The sequence below is a fragment of the Procambarus clarkii genome, chromosome 1 (assembly GCF_040958095.1).
Source record: "Procambarus clarkii isolate CNS0578487 chromosome 1, FALCON_Pclarkii_2.0, whole genome shotgun sequence".
In the NCBI taxonomy this organism is placed as follows: Eukaryota; Metazoa; Arthropoda; class Malacostraca; order Decapoda; family Cambaridae; genus Procambarus; species Procambarus clarkii.
This window is the reverse complement of record NC_091150.1, coordinates 34,237,433-34,257,760: the sequence shown is the minus strand read 5'-3', so window position 1 is coordinate 34,257,760 and position 20,328 is coordinate 34,237,433. Positions and strand designations below refer to the sequence as shown.

The 20,328-nt window shown below is 44.2% G+C and overlaps 2 protein-coding genes across 2 annotated transcripts in view; one reads left to right on the top strand and one right to left on the bottom strand.

Moving 5' to 3' along the window:
- LOC123754325 (serine/arginine repetitive matrix protein 1-like) overlaps positions 1-20,328 on the top strand; it is a 66,967-nt gene that overhangs the window by 24,339 nt on the left and 22,300 nt on the right. The gene's annotated exons all lie outside the window — the stretch shown is intronic.
- Positions 1-20,328, bottom strand: part of LOC123764548 (uncharacterized) — a 76,933-nt gene that overhangs the window by 45,719 nt on the left and 10,886 nt on the right. The window contains exon 2 of the mRNA XM_045752568.2: positions 13,288-13,310. The gene's annotated coding sequence lies outside the window, so the exon portion shown is untranslated. The remainder of the gene's footprint in view (positions 1-13,287; positions 13,311-20,328) is intronic.

Here is a 20,328-nt window from a genome sequence, read left to right as displayed (position 1 = left end):
GGGGTGATATAAGGGTACGTGAAGGGTACAGTGGTACAATAGAGTACAAGGGGGGGTTAATTGTGTGCGTGTGTGTGTGTGTGTGTACTCACCTAGTTGTGTTTGCGGGGGTTACACACACACAAACACCTAGTTTGTGTGTGTGTGTGTGTGTGTGTGTGTGTGTGTGTGTGTGTGTGTGTGTGTGTGTGTGTGTGTGTGTGTGTGTGTGTGTGTGTGTGTGGGTGCGTGCGTGTGTGCGTGCGTCACCACAGCACATGTATTGATCGCTGTCTTGTACCACCGGCAGCAACCCCGCCCCACCCACGCCCCGCCCACACACACCCACGCCCCGTCCACACACACACACACACTTGCCGGGCCGGCGACCACCATACACACACCTGCCAGGCCGGCCGGCCACCACCACCACACACACACACACCTGCCGGGCCGGCCACCACCACACAGACACACCTGCCAGGCCGGCGACAACCACGCACACCTGCGGGGCCGGCCATCACCCACCCACACGCACACACACACACACACACACACACACACACACACACACACACACACACACACACACACACACACACACACACATACACAGTACCACACCAGAGATTAGTGCAAAAGCTGGAGATGCAGGCAGGAGTGAAAGGGAAGGTACTCCATTGGATAAGGGAGTACCTAAGTAACAGAAGACCCTAGTCACTGTGAGGGGTGATGTCTCAGATTGGCGAAACGTCACCAGTGGAGTCCTGCAGGGGTCAGTCCTTGGACGTGTACTGTTTCTTATATATGTAAATGATCTTCCAGATGGTATAGAATCATTCGTCTCATTGTTTGCTAATGATGCAAAAATTATGAGGAGGATTAAGAGGGAGGAACACAGTATGAGACTAAAAGATGACCTAGACAGACTGCATGAATGGTCCAACAAATGGCTACTAAAGTTCAACCCGAGTAAATGTAAGGTAATGAAACTAGGCAGTGGAAACAGGAGTCCAGACACAGGATACAGAATGGGAGATGAAGTACTTAATGAAACGGACAGAGAGAAGGATCTAGGAGTTGATATCACACCAAACCTGACTCCTGAAGCCCACATAAAAAGAATAACATCTGCGGCATATGCGAGGCTGGCTAACATCAGAACTGCCTTCAGGAACCTGTGTAAGGAATCATTCAGAACCTTGTATACCACATATGTTAGACCAATCCTGGAGTATGCGGTCCCAGCATGGAGCCCGTACCTTGCCAAGCACAAAACGAAGCTGGAAAAGCTTCAGAGGTATGCCACTAGGCTAGTCTCAGAACTAAGAGGCATGAGTTACGAAGAAAGGCTGCGAGAAACGCACCTCATGACACTAGAAGACAGAGTAAGGGGAGACATGATCACAACCTACAAAATTCTCAGGAACTGACAGGGTAGATAAAGATACTGTTTAACACGGGTGGTACGCGAACAAGGGAACACAGGTGGAACACGAGTACCCAAATGAGCCACAGGGACGTTAGAAAGAACTTTTTCAGTGTCAGAGTAGTTAACAGATGGAATGCATTAGGCAGTGATGTGGTGGAGGCTGACTCCATATACAGTTTCAAATGTAGATATGATAGAGCCCAGTAGGCTCAGGAATCTGTACACCAGTTGATTGACAGTTGAGAGGCGGGACAAAGAGCCAGAGCTCAACCCCCGCAAGCATAATTAGGTGAGCACAATCAGGTGAGTACATACATACACACACACACACACACACCTGCCAGGCCGGCCACCACCACACACACCTGCCAGGCCGGCCACCACCACACACACCTGCCAGGCCGTCCACCACCACACACACCTGCCAGGCCGGCCACCACCACACACACCTGCCAGGCCGGCCACCACCACACACACCTGCCAGGCCGGCCACCACCACACACACCTGCCAGGCCGGCCACCACCACACGTGCCAAATTGCTCAATGGAAGTACGAACTACAATTAGTGTCAGCAAAAAAATTATGGAATTCGTACCGTGAAAGTACACACACACACACGCACGCACGCACGCACGCACGCACGCACGCACGCACGCACACACACACACACACACACACACACACACACACACACACACACAATGGGCCTGGTAGCCTGGTGGATAGCGCGCAGTACTCGTAATTCTGTGGCGCGGGTTCGATTCCCGCACCGTGCAGAAACAAATGGGCAAAGTTTCTTTCACCCTGAATGACCCTGTTACCTAGCAGTAAATAGGTACCTGGGAGTTAGTCAGCTGTCACGGGCTGCTTCCTGGTGTGTGTGTGTGTGGTGTGTGGGAGGGAGGGAAGTAGTTAGCAAACAATTAATTGACAGTTGAGAGGCGGGCCGAAAGAGCAAAGCTCAACCTCCGCAAACACAACTAGGTGAATACACACACACACACACACACACACACACACACACACACACACACACACACACACACACACACACACACACACACACACACACACCTGCGTAATTACCTTAGGCGGGTGCAAAGCCATATATGAAAAGCCGAGTCAGGTGTCATTAAGCCACTTGGAGAATAAAAGACTTGGAAGGGAGACAGGCAAGAGAATGAAGGTTGGGTCGACTGCACATTCCTACACTTGCAGAAAGCTATTCATACAGTCCTTTGAGAAACGGCCAAGCGGTGAAGATGGAGAAAAAATGGAAAACGGGAGATAACGATAATGAGAGATACTGAACTAGGGAAGTGACCAAGGAGAGAGAGAGAGAGAGAGAGAGAGAGAGAGAGAGAGAGAGAGAGAGAGAGAGAGAGAGAGAGAGAGAGAGAGACAGACAGACAGACAGATAGAGATAGATAGAGAGACAGAGACAGAGAGAGAGACAGAGAGAGAGAGAGACAGAGAGAGACAGAGACAGAGAGAGACAGAGACAGAGAGAGAGAGAGACAGAGAGAGAGACAGAGAGAGAGAGAGAGAGAGAGAGAGAGAGAGAGAGAGAGAGAGAGAGAGAGAGAGAGAGAGAGAGAGAGAGAGAGAGAGAGAGAGAGAGAGACAGAGAGAGAGACAGAGAGAGAGACAGAGACAGAGAGAGAGACAGAGAGAGAGACAGAGACAGAGACAGAGAGAGAGACAGAGACAGAGACACAGAGAGAGAGAGAGAGAGAGAGAGAGAGAGAGAGAGAGAGAGAGAGAGAGAGAGAGAGAGAGAGAGAGAGAGAGAGAGAGAGAGAGAGAGACAGAGACAGAGACAGAGAGAGAGAGAGAGAGAGACAGAGACAGAGAGAGAGAGAGAGAGAGAGAGAGAGAGAGAGAGACAGGGTTAAGGTAAAGTAGGTAGAGCAGGACCAAGCGACCGCAGGTCTGGAATCGAAGCGTGCGAGGTAGGCAACTATAATATCCCAGACTTAAGGGAGGTAGGTAGGTAGGTAGGTGTTCCCCCCCCCCTCCCCCACACCCCTACCATACACTGTTGACCCCCACCCTCACCCCTGTCCTCCCCACCACCCTCCCCCACCTAGCTAGGTCACACTACACTCACTGACCCCTAGCTGCCCGCCCGCCACCCCTACCTCTTACCTCACTAGGGTTCCCTACTTTGTCCTTGCCTACCAGTGACTCATGGGAGACAACTTACCCACCAGTGACTCATGGGAGACAACTTACCCACCAGTGACTCATGGGAGACAACTTACCCACCAGTGACTCATGAGAGAGAACTTACCCACCAGTGACTCATGGGAGACAACTTACCCACCAGTGACTCATGGGAGACAACTTACCCACCAGTGACTCATGAGAGACAACTTACCCACCAGTGACTCATGGGAGACAACTTACCCACCAGTGACTCATGGGAGACAACTTACCCACCAGTGACTCATGGGAGACAACTTACCCACCAGTGACTCATGAGAGACAACTTACCCACCAGTGACTCATGGGAGACAACTTACCCACCAGTGACTCATGGGAGACAACTTACCCACCAGTGACTATGGGAGACAACTTACCCACCAGTGACTCATGGGAGACAACTTACCCACCAGTGACTCATGAGAGACAACTTACCCACCAGTGACTATGGGAGACAACTTACCCACCAGTGACTCATGGGAGACAACTTACCCACCAGTGACTCATGAGAGACAACTTACCCACCAGTGACTCATGGGAGACAACTTACCCACCAGTGACTCATGGGAGACAACTTACCCACCAGTGACTCATGGGAGACAACTTACCCACCAGTGACTCATGGGAGACAACTTACCCACCAGTGACTCATGGGAGACAACTTACCCACCAGTGACTATGGGAGACAACTTACCCACCAGTGACTCATGGGAGACAACTTACCCACCAGTGACTATGGGAGACAACTTACACACCAGTGACTCATGGGAGACAACTTACCCACCAGTGACTCATGGGAGACAACTTACCCACCAGTGACTCATGAGAGACAACTTACCCACCAGTGACTCATGGGAGACAACTTACCCACCAGTGACTCATGGGAGACAACTTACCCACCAGTGACTCATGGGAGACAACTTACCCACCAGTGACTCATGGGAGACAACTTACCCACCAGTGACTCATGGGAGACAACTTACCCACCAGTGACTCATGGGAGACAACTTACCCACCAGTGACTCATGGGAGACAACTTACCCACCAGTGACTCATGGGAGACAACTTACCCACCAGTGACTCATGGGAGACAACTTACCCACCAGTGACTCATGGGAGACAACTTACCCACCAGTGACTCATGGGAGACAACTTACCCACCAGTGACTATGGGAGACAACTTACCCACCAGTGACTATGGGAGAGAAGCCTAACCCTTCATGCCCCGCCTACGAGCCTTGTGGTACTTTATTAATTAACTATTCTGCCGTTTGAATTCTTTGGTGGAATTCAGGATATTACCGTTCCGGGAGCTGGAGCTCAACCTACCCCCTCACGTTTGACTACATGATCACTCACACTGTTGGTGTTAGCCTACTGTAGTCACCTTTTAATTCATATTTCGAATGCTATGATTTCACAATCTGCCATCGTGAGGATTTTTCATGCAAATTATATTATATCCGGGACTCGGGGACATGTAGCCTGCACATGGCCTGTCTGGCTAATTTCCCCGGTTACCTATTTTTACCGTTGGGCATACAGAGGACTAAAGGAATCGTGCCCAAACGTTTCTGTTCTGCCCGGGAGATTGAACGCGAGATTCCTGGGGTTGTAAGCAAAGGACGTAGACCACTGTGCTTCAGTCTCGGGACTGTCCCTCCACCATCACCCACACTACTCTCCCACACCCTTCACCATCACCCACACTACTCTCCCACACCCTTCACCATCACCCACTCTACTCTCACACACCCTTCACCATCACCCACACTACTCTCCCACACCCTTCACCATCACCCACTCTACTCTCACACACCCTTCACCATCACCCACACTACTCTCCACACCCTTCACCATCACCCACACTACTCTCCCACACCCTGCACCATCACCCACACTACTCTCCCACACCCTCCACCATCACCATCCACAGTCACATCACTGCTTCACAAACTGGAAGTAAATCGATCCTAGCGAGTTGCCATAGACAAGAATGTCAATCATTCACTCGCTGCTAACAAAGTGCTTCCCGTCAGTCAGGTCCCCTCTCTCCCGCGCTCCCAGTCTCGCTAGTGAAGCTTGACGCACTACGCACCAACACACTACGGGCTCACCATAGCCCGTGCTGCTTGGAACTTTGTTCCAGGTAGCGAATCTTTAAGAACAACAGTCGCTGCGCTAACTCGCGGATTTGCTCGTCTGACAGTCGACCCGATTGTAACTATCCTGTCCTTATGTTCCCTTCAGTGTGCTGTAATAGTCATAATAGGCTTAGCAACGTCGCATTTTGACGTATGTTCTTACCTAAGGGGCAAAGAACGTCGTACTGGAAAACCTGTACCCGTTTTCTGTTTTGGGTCCTCTGGTAGGGTTGGATAAGAGCACTTTAGTACGTCAGTTTCTTAACGTTAGGGAACATTAGGAGATCGTGCTGCTGACACCAGCATCTGTCATCCATACATAGGGGTATGACCTGCTCTCTGGCCACGTCTAACTCACTCGGAGCTTTCACCAACTTTCTTTCCTTTCTCCCGCTACTTTCTTGTTGCGTAATCTCAGTTCCAGTTTGCCACATTCCGGGTAAATAATGATATCAACAGCTTCCTGTAATGATACCGATACGAGTGTCTTCCTCTCTCTCTCTCCTGCACAATTATCTCACATACTGTACATCATCGTTCAGGGCCAGCAAGCCTCGTCGTCTCACGCCGTCACTGTGTCATGAGCATACACAATGTCTCTGAGACGGAGCCTACTCAGTCTGTCTACCATGTGCTCAGTCCCACACACGACCTCAAACTAGCTCCGGGATCAGTGTCCCCCTCAGACCAGTCTCGGAACTAGTTTCTTGCGCTCCTCTGGTCAATTAGACTTGGTTTATTAGCAAGTTGACGATCCATCTCCCGGGGTTTTTCCAATTGAGTATTTCTTGCACATTTCGAAGGTTATACACCGTGGACATATTTGTTGACGGTGTATAACCTTCGAAATGTTATCTATGTTATCCCACTAAACGTTTAAATGTAAATGTTATCCCACTAAACGTTTAAATGTAAATGTTATCCCACTAAATGTTTAGTGTCTCACGAGGTGTATGTCGACATTTTGCTAGTCTTCCGTAGCATCTAAGATCCTGTCACAGTAGTCCAGCAACTAGGAAGATGAACCCCAAGATGGTGGTGGGGGGTTTGAACGTCCTGTTCAGACCTCATCTTGCCAGGACTGTTGAGACGTTGGGGCTTGTTTCACTTATTTTTTTTCAAAGATTTTATGATGTGGATGTTAACATATTTTGGGAAGACTGGGTTTACCAGTCTCCGTGGTGCAGTGGTAAGACACTCGCCTGGCGTTCCGCGAGCGCTTTGTCATGGGTTCGTATCCTGGCCGGGGAGGATTTACTGGGCGCAAATCCTTAACTGTAGCCTCTGTTTAACTCAACAGTAAAATGTGTACTTGGTTGTAACAACGATTCTTCGCGGCAGGGGATCGTATTCCAGGGACCTGCCCGAAACGCTACGCGTACTAGTGGTTGTACAAGAATGTAACAACTCTTGTATATTTCTCAAAAAAAAATAAAAAAGACTTGCGTTATTTGTGAGGACGTCTTCAACAACTTGAGGACATTACATCATGTCTGCGGCGTCTTTCTTCTAACCTTCATAGGATATTAAGGCTCTTGCCTTATTTTGTTTGAATATAGAATTCCGGGAGTCTGGAGTCTTGGGCAGTGTACAGACATTGTGTCTATGGCTTCATGAAAATTGTCGAGGGGCTGCAATGTCTTCCCGCAACCCGTTCTCGCACTTGCTTACAGTCAATATTGGCTTATTTAATAAGTGCATATGTGACATACTAATTCATTGTGATTATTTTAGTTTACCTTGAAAAGCTTCATATAGGTTAAGTAATAATTGTAATTAAGAAGCAATAAGATGCTTATCTTAACATACTAAGAAGGTTAGGTGAGGTCGGTGTTTTCTATGAAGCTTTTCAAGGTAAACTAAAATATTCACAATCAATTAGTATGTCACATATGCACTTATTAAATAAGCCAATATTGACTGTAAGCAAGTGCGAGAACGGGGTCACTTCCAGAGTCACTGATGGTGTCAAGTGCAAACATTTGGTCGACCTCTCAGTTGTGTGTTCAGTGATTGGGTCTTTAAAACTGAACATAACCGTCTTACTGCGAAGTATTTCACTTATTACTGTGTAGGAGAAAAGTTCCATCTTTTTTTTAAGTAAGGTCACAATAGGGAATTTTTAATTTGAATGTTCGTGAGGCTGAAGTTTAGGGGGTTTCTTAAAATTTCCCTGGTGGTTATTTGTTCAGTTTCTCTCGCATGGTGGTCATATAATTACTCTCAATTTGAACTGTTGCATTTGTATGTCCCCGGTCACCCTATCATGCCCGGTCATCTTATCATGCTCGGTCACCCTATCATGCCCGGTCACCCTATCATGCCCGGTCATCTTATCATGCTCGGTCATCTTATCATGCTCGGTCACCCTATCATGCCCGGTCATCTTATCATGCTCGGTCACCCTATCATGCCCGGTCACCCTATCATGCCCGGTCACCCTATCACGCCCGGTCACCCTATCATCCCCGGTCACCCTATCATGCTCGGGAGTGTTAGTGCGTTCCTGTGTATGTGACGCGACTTCTCCAGAGGAACGCCGTTCCTCGCCTAATCTGCCTTTTCTCTTCCCGTTCAGGGAGGAACTAGACGCTCGCGGGTACGGATTGAGAACGACTATATAATTAGTGTTATTATCTAACTCTGTCCGTGGTTAGGTTAAGGTTACTTTAGGTTACGGTTTGGTTAGGTTTCATTATATTTGGTTACATTAATACAGTGCATTTATTATTGACGATAATGTGTCAGATAGAATTCTAAAACTACTTCGGGGTACCCAAGAACTCTCTTTATAGAAACCCAAATTCTTGGGTTTCATCACATTGTTATATTTTAAACCAATGACTTATAATACAATAAAGTTAAAAACTTGATAAAAAAATATCTTTAGAGCAAATTTTTCATTGCCAGTTTACATGCAGACTATTACTGGAACCATAATATGCTTTCAGACCATCATAAATATCTAGATAACTATCCGGGTAGTTTGAGGGAGGGTGTGGTTTCCTCAAGGTAATAGACTCGTTGTGAGGACGGGCTCAACATAACTGCGTAATAAGGCCTACGTGGGCCGGCATCGATTGATTGAGGATAAAGATTAAGCCACCCAAGAGGTGACACGGGCATGAATAGCCCGTCTGGGCGATATCATGTCGCTCACGGCTTTATATCATAGCAGTCAAATCAGCCGCAAACATTACTTTAAAATTCTCTCTTTAACAGAAACACGATTAGCTCTTTTTTTACCCAGGAAAAATAATGACCGGTTTATATATCTAAATAATAAAGTTTTGACACCTTCCAATAATTAGTGACCCATATAGATTAGCTCAGTCGATTAAGGCAGTGTCTGGGATGCTCCCGGACGCAGGGTCGAATCCTCCTCCCGGCCCTTGTGGATTTGACCAATATAGTCTCTCGTGAATGGGAGGAGTGTCACCAGCACACACTTACCCCGTCAATGGATACGGGAAGAATTCCTGTTGTTGGCAGCTGTTTAGTATCCTCCAAGACCTTAAAACCTGATCATTCCCCGCCTCACGCTTAATCAAAGTCCAAATGAAACCTTGACTAGTCTTGTCCAAGACGGGTTGTGCTGAAGTAACGCAGAAGATGGTGGCGTGCAGTTACAAGGGATAAAAAAAACTATAATCAACCAGTAAGTTTAATTAATGCTCATCCCAAAGCTTAAATAATGATGATGTAATGATATGTTCTTTGCTGGTTATTGTAGCCTAAACTTTGGCAGCAGGAAGACTTCTGACAAGCATGCGTTCATCGACCAATGGAGGACGTTGGGTCGGCTATACTGGGAATTTCCAGAGTTTGAGATACGCCCACGCTTTTGCCAGCTAAGGTTTTACCGTTTAAATAAAGCTAACCCGAGTTTAAGAAATGTATATGTTTATTACTTACGACTGTTCGGTGATACGCTTATTGTTTGTCATGTGTGTCATATTATATATATATATATATATATATATATATATATATATATATATATATATATATATATATATATATATATATATATATATATATATTATTAAATATGACCGAAAAAGTAAGATTAATAATTCTAACACGAATTTTCTCAATCTTTCGTACATTACGCTTCACTGTTGGAGGTAAATCAAAAATGAATTCTCCAAAATTCATTTTTATTTCTAGTCTGACACGGCACGGGCGCGTTTCGTAAAACTTATTACATTTTCAAAGACTTTAGTTCACAAATACACAACTGAATAGAACTTACGTATCTCCGATTTTATATCTACATTTGAGTGAGGTGGAAGGGGTGATGTGGCATTAACACAAGACAGAACAAAATGTGGTATTAATAGGGTATTAATTTCATCAACACAAGACAGAACAAGAGTATTAATAGGGTATTAATTTCATCAACACAAGACAGAACACGAAACAATGGATATTGAATAGAAGTGTTTGTAGAAAGCCTATTGGTCCATATTTCTTGATGCTTCTATATTGGAGCGGAGTCTTGAGGTGGGTAGAATACTTTTTCTTTTTCGGAAAATATTTACTTTTTCGGTACTTTTTCGGTCATATTTAATAATATATGTCTACAGGAAAGACTGCTACCAAAATATATATATATATATATATATATATATATATATATATATATATATATATATATATATATATAATCATTTAAACAAATGTATATACACATCGATAATCTTTTTATATTTTAACTACACCCCTAAAGTTTTGCGTGGAATCTGTTTTGCATGGAATTCTAATTGGATTTTTTTCTCTAACCTTACATTCCTTGTGGGTATTACTAGTAGCGCTGAGAGGTCCTAGCTTGTCCCCCCCCATCCCCCCCCCCCCACACACACACTGTTCTGCCTTTTATCTCCCTGTCTTGATATATTAGTTCCCAGTTTACAAAAATTAATATTTGCCGATTGCTTCTTCACGAAGGTTTCCAATGGACACAGAGATCACACTAACGTGATGCATCAAGACAGTGTCTGGGATGCTCCTGGACGCTGGTTCGAATCCTCGTCACGGCCCTTGTGGATTTGTTTCCAATGGATATTGTTCAGCTCTATTGTCATTGACGTGTGAGCTACGATCATGCTGTTGTCTTGGGGGAGATGTATTTGAAATTATTTTATTTAGTTTTAGTTCATCATTCTTTGCGGTAATAAGTTTTTTTGTGCATGGTTGGTTCATTTTATTTATTCCAATCTTATGAGGTCATTCCTATTGAATTTCATTTTTACTTATATTCCCGAGGTTCTCTCGGCTATGCTGTAAGAACACCGACAACTTCCTCTTCTTGGAGTTCGATCCCCGATAGTCCAACGGGTTGGGCACCATTCCGTCACTCAGGCCTTGTGTACCAGTTACTATCCTGTCCTCATATCCCTTACATGTGCTCTGATAGTCACAGTGGCTTAGCACTGTCTTCTTATAACTACAGGAAATGTAGATGTTTATCTCTCAGAATGTTTGGTAATATGTTTATTGTTTGTGATGTGTTTATATGTATGTATTAACACGATGTACTGAACGGGGTGAGAATAGCTTGAGCTACCTCATCCCTTTGTGTGTATTTTACCTCAATAAACTTATTTCAATTTCTTATAACTACCTTGTTTCTCGGCTACCAGTTTGTTCTACATTTAAACAAAAAATTTAGGCGACAAATTTTAATGATCAAGCAAAAAAGGAATTTGGAGTTTGTCAGATTTTCCAGGAATGTGTTAATTTTTTTATCAGGTGGATTCCAATTTGTATTTTAAATTTTGACTTAACATGTCCAGCATATTAGTGTGGTCTGCAGCTCAATGCCAACGTGTGGGTAAGAAAGAAGTCGACCTCGCTCTATAGCCGGCTTTCTTGATCACGTCTGGAAAGACTTTAATCTGGTACCTCAAAAAAAAAAATCTGGTACCCCATATTCCATCGTTTGTAAGAAAAGGTTGACAACGTTAATCCTAAGCTTCAGGAACCTCCTTTATAAATAAGAAATTAAGCTTAACATACATATGTTTAGAAAGGCGAAAAGTAAGGGAGACATTAGTGAAATATGGAAATAGATGACAAAGTTCAACAAAGAAAATATATAAACACAAAACAAAAACTTTAACAATACCCAAAAAAATCGGATATAAATTGGATAGTTTAGATTTAGAAAACTGTGTAAAAAAAAACTGGTTTGGTAGTAGGGTTGTGAATTTATGGAACAGGTAGTAGGGTAACTTAATTGGCGCGGGGTCGCTGGTGTGTTTCAAGAGAAGGTTAGACACGTGTACAAATGTGGCGTTACGAGTGGAGCTGCCTTGCATGCACAGCCGAGCCCTCCACACTTATGTCCTTTATTCTTATGTTAACTATCCTTTACTGCCAATTATAGTTGCACATTCCACTCTGGTCCTGACGACCACTCACACAGTAGTACCTGCGGGCTCACCATAGCCCGTGCTACTTGGAACTTTGTTCCAGGCTCCCTGGACTCCTTAGATAAAGACTCTCCGGCTGATCAACATGGGAATGGTGCCTTGTTAACTGCCCTTCGTCTGCTGGAATGTGGAGAAGAATGTCAGGCACGCCGGCCTGACGTCACCCTATACAAATATATATATATTACTAAGCCTTCGGGGGGTGACAAGGACTTGGATTACCTTACAAAAAAACTGAAGTTCACCCTGAAAGAAAATGTGCAGCAAAGAATGTATATAATTGCCACAGGGTCAATAAACTCTAGCTACCATGGGTACAGTAATGGTTTATAGTGCGACTGTAAACATTACTGTACCATGGGTAAAGTAATGGTTTATAGTTTATAGTGCGTAAATTATAGTGCGACCACACTGGCTCTTCTACACTATTTAGAGCTGGCTGCTTTTCTTCTACAGTGCAAATGCTGGAACAGTGCTAGAAATGACATAAAAAAAGAGTACTCAAAGAGGGAATTCCATACACTTGGAACATTGTCCCCAATAATCAATCTGGAACTTTTTTCCCGATGTCAACGTTGATCCGAGAGCAATATTCTGAATACCAAAATATAATGAGCTGTACTTTGGGATAAATTACGGCTGAAGCAGAAACAACATTTGATTGAGTCACGGGTGAAAGCTGACCAGTTTTCTCTCTCTTACGTTACGTCATCAAGCTGTCCACTTTGGTATTCAACCGACCAAGCTAAAACACCAGTGACCAACATCATTTTCTCTCTCCACAGTGCAGGGTTGCTAGGACTCGTCATGCATTTACGCATCCACTTACGAAACCAGTACATCTTTTAACATTCATGGCGTTTAAACAGCTTAACGAGCTTCGTAACTTCACATTCCAGTTATTATTGTATCATTAACAGCCTCATAGTTCTTCGGAACTCATAAAACTCTCTAATCAATTGATATAAAACTTACCATATTTTGAGGAAAGATGAACAGGTTTCGTAAGGGGATGCGTACATGTGGCGTATTTATCACCAGCACTCCAGACACAGACCGCCTCATACACTCGCTATAAACATTATTTACCTGAGTCTTGTCTGGAACAGCACCTGTGGAGAAGAAAAGAGTTGGCATTAGTGATAGTACAGCTGAGGTCTAGGTGAGGACCACCAACCTACACCTCTCTCTCTCTCTCTCTCTCTCTCTCTCTCTCTCTCTCTCTCTCTCTCTCTCTCTCTCTCTCTCTCTCTCCCTCCTCACCCCTTGCTTACTGACTCACCTTTGACTCACCTGTGTCACCACTACCGCGTGCCTGGCCGGCCGGCCACCAGTAAAAGAAGGCACAATGTAATTTTTTTTAAACTTTTAAAAAATGGTAGCAAATGGTGTAGAAAACGGAAAATGGTAGAAAATGGTAGGTATCAGGAACTTATAGTTCTTCTAGAGAGCGCCAAGCCATTACGACTATATTTAGCACAGGGAAGGGATCAGGATAAGGAATTGTGCCCAACCACTTGCACGGTCGGGGATTGAAATTCAAATAGGTTTATTGAGGTGTAAAACACACCCAGGGATGAGGTGGCTCAAGGTATTCTCGCCCCGTTCAGAAGGTAGAAGAAAATATTAAGGTGTTCAGTGAGAATCCACAAGGTCTTCTCTGAATACTCTTTATTTTCTTCTTCGAGGCTATGGGTCCCTACAATTGCACCAGATGTGGTACCCATATATATATATATATATATATATATATATATATATATATATATATATATATATATATATATATATATATATATATATTAGTATATTTTTGGTAGCAGTCTTTCTTGTAAACATATGTTGTAGAATATGACCGAAAGGGTCATATTCATGATTCTAACACGAATATTTTCAATATTTCTTATGTTTTTCTTCACTGTCCAGGGTAGTTGAAAAGTTAACTCTCCAAAGTTCATTTTCACACTTTATTTATGGTCTGGCGCCTAGGGAAGCCTTTCGCAAGTCACTCCTTACATTTTCAAAGACAAGTTTTATATTCTCTGCCAAGGCTTATATTCGCTTGGGGGTGAGGTGATACAGGACATGATTGAGATGAACAAGTAGATGAATGGCATATGGGTATTAAGGCTATTGCGAGTTCAATGTTCTTGCTTCAACTGTTTCTGTGCTGGTTCGGGGTCTTGAAGTGGGTAGAATATAATTATGTGTTAATCGGCTGTTGATTGCTGGTTTTGACTTTTAGATGTGTAGTGCCTCGCTGATGTCGAGTCTCCTGTTATCGTTGTATCTGTCGATAATTTCTGCGTTGCTTGTTAAGATTTCTCTGGTGATGGTCTGGTTGTGTGAGGAGATTATATGCTCCTAGAGCAACAGGGCTCCATCAAGGAGCATATAATCTCCACACACATCCAGACCATCACTAGAGAAATCTTAATATTTCAGGGGCTCGAGATTAGGGCTCAAGACTAACGCTCAAGACTAAGGCTCAAGACTAAGGCTCAAGACTAAACCTTGCTAGAGATAGACAAGTTGATGTCGATATCAGTCGGGCGTTGATGTAGGTGTCACTCAATGCGTGATAATCTTATCTAAGTATTTACACTTTAAAAACTTTAATTTGCATAATTTTTTTTCAAAATATTTCGTTCCCTATTTTGTCTCGGTACACCGCTGCAGGGGTAAGAGGACAGAGCCGGACCCTGTGAACTTAGTTCACAGGACAGGTGGACATGGGACAGACAGACGAGTCAAGAGAAATGTAAGGAAGTACTCGAAGCCTGTAAGGATGGTTAGCAAGAGGAATGCGGTGAAAGGTGAAGTCGAGAAAGCCGCCTCCAGACACAATTTTAAGTCCGGATTTGACAATACCACCGATACTATCAGACACCACCACCACCACTGTAACCTGTACCACCACCACCACTGTAACCTGTACCACCACCACCACTGTAACCTGTACCACCACCACCACTGTAACCTGTACCACCACCACTGTAACCTGTACCATCACCACCACCACTGTAACCTGTACCACCACCACCACCTGCACCCGCCTGGTCTTGGCTTTCTGTATTACTGGCTTTGTTTAATACACAACCTCTGAACCTACAAATCAACCACTGTAATACGTTCCTGTGTATATTTTATGACTACAATTGGTATTATTTAAGTATTCTTCAAGACACCCGCTTCATCCAATAAAAATAGGCCTATGCACATAAAATCCAGCTGGATCAAATCAATAAAAATATGGCACGGGGGGGGGGGAGCAGTCTTTGACAAGCCACCGGCTTCCTGTCCTCGTCGAGGCCACTTTTGAAATGTCGGCTCTCAGGTAAATTCAGGTAAAATTAAAAATATAACCTCTTGACCTAAGACCAAATATATTTCATACAAAAAATAAAGATGGCCTTTCGAAACAAGTCCTCGTTTTTGCAATATATTTACCAATAACATTTACATCTTTAGTGTTTACATTTGTACTCCTGTATCACCATACAAACATTCTGAAGGTAGCAAGCCAAGAACTATGCCGGCCACAATCTGATAGGCCTACATGTTACAAGAGCAGGGAGGCCTATGTAGGCCTACCCGCAGTGTATATAGGCTCTTCAAACGTACACTGCCCAGGAGGCTGAATTTACTGGTTTTTATAATCATCAGAGGCCTATCAACCTCTGAAGGGTGGACGGAGGGTTGTCAAAGATCCTCCCGTTGTCCCCTGTGGATTCTCTCTCTCTCTCTGGCTTTTGAAGTAAGGTCTTGGCATTTATGACTTCAGCGGGTAGGCGGTTCCACGGGTTTATAACTATGGGTGAAAAAAGCATCTCCTCTTTTTTTTCCTGTCCTTATTGGGCTTGAACCCGTTGGCCTTTGAATGAATTACATCTGACCTTATAAAGTCCGCCTGTTAAACTCTTACTAAATATATCCAATTTACATGTCTTCTGGACTCGAAATTTATATACCAAGATCACGGTTATCTTGAGAGGTTATCTTGAGATGATTTCGGGGCTTTTTAGTGTCCCCGCGGCCTGGTCCTTGACCAGGCCTCCACCCCCAGAAAGCAGCCCGTGACAGATGACTAACACCCAGGTACCTATTTTACTGCTAGGTAACAGGGGCATAGGGTGAAAGAAACTCTGCCCATTGTTTCTCGCCGGCGTCTGGGATCGAACCCAGGACCACAGGATCACAAGTCCAGCGTACTGTCCGCTCGGCCGACCAGCTCCCTTTGGTGGTCGGCGTTCTTGGCTCCCACCCAAGGGGAATCCCGGGATCAATTCCCCAGCACAGCAGAAACCCCCTGGGGTACGAACCCCTGTCACCTCTATTCACGTAGAAAGTAGAATACATTCCCCGAGAGTTCGGCCATTGTCGTGAAGGTTGGCATCCTGCAGGGGAAGGTCATCAGTAGTCGACCTCGAGGGACCTCGATACACCTAAGCACAGTCTTCCTGTCCCCCTGGGGTCGGAAATACCAGTGAGCGAGGCCATATTTGGACGTCATCAGCGCTGGAAGCTAAGTACCTACGGGCTCGCCATAGCCTGTGCTACCTGGAACTGCTTGTTCCAGGAAGCGAATCTTTAACAACAACAACAACAGCTTGAAGCTTTCAGTCGGTCGAATGAGCCATTGGACCCCTAAAGTTATCATTCAAATACTCAAAAACCAATATAAGGGAAAAGGTAAATATATTATATATATATATATATATATATATATATATATATATATATATATATATATATATATATATATATATATATATATATATATAAAATGTAGAAACGAACATAGAAAACAATCATAGAAAACGAACTTTTTTTTTTGCATGGCACAAGAGTCCATCCATGGTAGCTATAGGTACTATCAGTTTATGAGGATGGGTTGAGATAATGGTCAGCTAGCTATCAGCATCAAGGCCCGCCCTCTCCCTCCCCTACATTGCAGGCTCCACAAAGGAAGGGGACCAGGAAAGAAAGAGCTGGCTTACAGAGAAGGAAACTAAGGGGTTGAGGGGGGTAGAAATAGCCTAAGCTACTTTATCCCTTTGCGATGTATTTTCTTGTTTCAATAAACGTGGTTGAACCTGAGGAAACTATGATGAGGTGAGGAAATGTTTAACGAGACTACCATGGGAAACAGAACTCAGAGATAAGACTGTACAAGACATGATGGACTATATTGCCCTGGAGTGGCAGGAAGCATCAGATAAGTTTATCCCGGCCCAAAAAGAGAACAATTAAAAGCGACAGAGGAGGCCATGGTTCAATCAGGCATGTAAGGAAGCAAAGTAATTGAGAACAGGAACAACAAGGAGAAATTACAAACATAATAGAACACTAGAGAGCAGAGAGGGGAAAGTTCCAGCAAATGATTACTAAAGTTTAACCCAAGTAAGTGTAATGAAAATGGGGTGGAGGGAGCAGAAGCCTGAACACAAGGTACCATCTGGGAGGTGACATCCTTCAGGAATCAGACAGAAAGATCTGGGGGTTGATATCACACCGAACCTGTCCCCAGAAGCCCACATCAAAAGAATATCATCACCGGCATATCCTAGATTGGCCAACATAAGAAATGCCTTTAGAAGCTTTTGTAAGGAATCATTCAGATCCTTGTATACCACATATATCAGACCAATCCTGGAGAATGCAGTTCCAGCCTGGGGTCCATACTGTTATGGTGTATTAAAGTTATAAATGTGGAAAATGATTCACCTCTTACATTTGGGCCTAATTCATTATAAACAGTGTTTAACACTTGAAAGCCCCCAGTGAAAATTAGACAAGCCCCAACTCCCTGGGAATTTACTCCCATAAATAACGTTGTAACTACTTAAAAGGAATGATTAACCTACTCTACACCGGTGTAACGAAAAACTACAATAAGTTAACAGTATTTCATTAATTTATAACTTCCCTCCAATATAACAACATTTGCTCTAGCACATCTACATTTATTCTACATTCGATACCTCATATAGACAGGAGTATGAATTACAGGCAAGACTAGAGGTATGCCAAATGGTCTCTTAAGGGGCTTAAGGAGCTAAACATTTTTTCTCCCTCACTCTAGCAAACAATAATTCTCTCCAACTGCAGAACTGTACACCATAAACATATCTCTGCCCTAAGCTGGCGTCACAATAGAATACTATAAAGATATTGAGAATGGTGGCTCAGTACAAATTAAGAGATTAAGGCACTTATCTGCTAAGATTCAGAAACTCCATTTCTCCACAACCAGCCCCGCCTTAGTTGGTAGAAATAGCGTAAGCTACTCTATCACTTTAAATGTATTTCATTGTCTCGAACATACTTGAACCAGCCCCGCCAGCCTCATTCAAAGTTCTTCTCCTCCATGGCGCTTATCTGACTCAACTGTCGAACAGTAATGACTAACTCTAAATTACTAATCGGCCACCGTTCTCAAATATTAACCCAACCTATAGTGTAACCTTGCTTCCTTCCCACTGGTCGAGAGGCAGGACCAAAGAGCCAAAGCTCAACCCCCGCAAGCACAACTAGATTAGTACAACTGCGCGAATACACGGCTACAAGGGGACTTCAAAACCACAACACACATGAACAAATCTGAAGCAAAACAAATATGGAATTGTGTTAATAATGTCTAGGTGCTATGTATAGCAGTTATTGTGACAATAAATGCACTGTAATTGTTATACACTGTAATTGTTATACAATGGAACTGTAATTGTACAACCATTTATGAATAACTCTTTTGATTTGATTTGACAAACACCTTCACATACACATTCTGTCATAACGATCCAATTTAAACATTACTGAAATGCCCAAGAGTAATGAAAATAAAATCCCAGAAAACTTAAGAGCAGAAACATTACGACAATCCAATTTCAATAAATCATTTACAGCACCTGGTGCACGGGGTCCCCCCACCCGATGCAAAGGGTCCTCTTCCCCCTCGGCACCTGGTACAAAAAGTTCCAGCACCACCTGGTACAAAATACCCGCACATCACCTGATAGTAAGCAAAACATCACCCGGCACAAGGGATTATCAAGCAACTTGGTAAATAGTATAGGCTTTAGCAGCCATGGCGGGAAAGATCACAGGATCAGACTGAAGAATGATTAAACGTTCTAAGAAAAATTCACGAGTCTTTGGTTGTAGGAAGTGTGGAAACACGTTTGGGAAGACTGGTTCTATAAGAAGCAACTGAACCATACAAAGCCCTCACCCCTGGGTACTGATTAATTAAGCTGCAGTAATAATTAAGCCACAGTATCTCAACTGAGGGTGACGTCAACATTGACGCAAGTCATAAATGGCATCCCACACGGGTCTATGTAACTAAAATGACGACACTGAACAAGTTAGATGTTAACCCAGCTTGTTACAGAGCTAAACGACATAGTGACTAAACGACATATTTAGCCTATGGGTGACAGAGCCATGTAACCTAGCGCAATACAGCCTAATGCACTAGAGCACTCTAACTAGCACCATTCTGAGGTAATGCAAACCACCAGTCTCTCCTGTGCAGCCATGAAGATACTTAGGACCTTGTGCACAGCTGCTGCTGTGCTGCTGGCGATGATAAAACAGACCAACTGCTATGTTGGCAGTTGGCGCGGGCGGGGTTGCTGTGACGTCAAGAGCAACGCTTGCATGCACGCTCCCTCCCAGATAATCAATATTTCCCTGCCTCTGCCACCATCTTGCCCAATACGCAACCCAAGCGGCCATTCAGGGGCATGAGGAAGACCATCTTTCTACCGCGTTTATTTCAGTATTTCAATTCCCTTCAGTAGCAAATAATACCACACAACTGCCCGTTTGGTAGCACCAGGTAGGCAGGACCTTGAGGGAGCTGGGTAGGGGAGTCATGTGAACGCCACAGTTGCAGCGGAAGAGTAGAGTGAAGGGTGAAATAGAAGATAGGGGCAGAATGAGGCAGCGAGGGGCGGTAGGGAACATTGAGTGGAGGGAGTAGTGATATGCAAGTTGGGGTGAGGGGAGGGACGGGACCCCCGACGAGCGCTAGAGAAATATACTAGCCTACTGTATTTAACACGGTGTTTGTCAGATCCCTAGTAGATTACCATGTCTTGTATTTAATTAACTTTTCCACTGCAA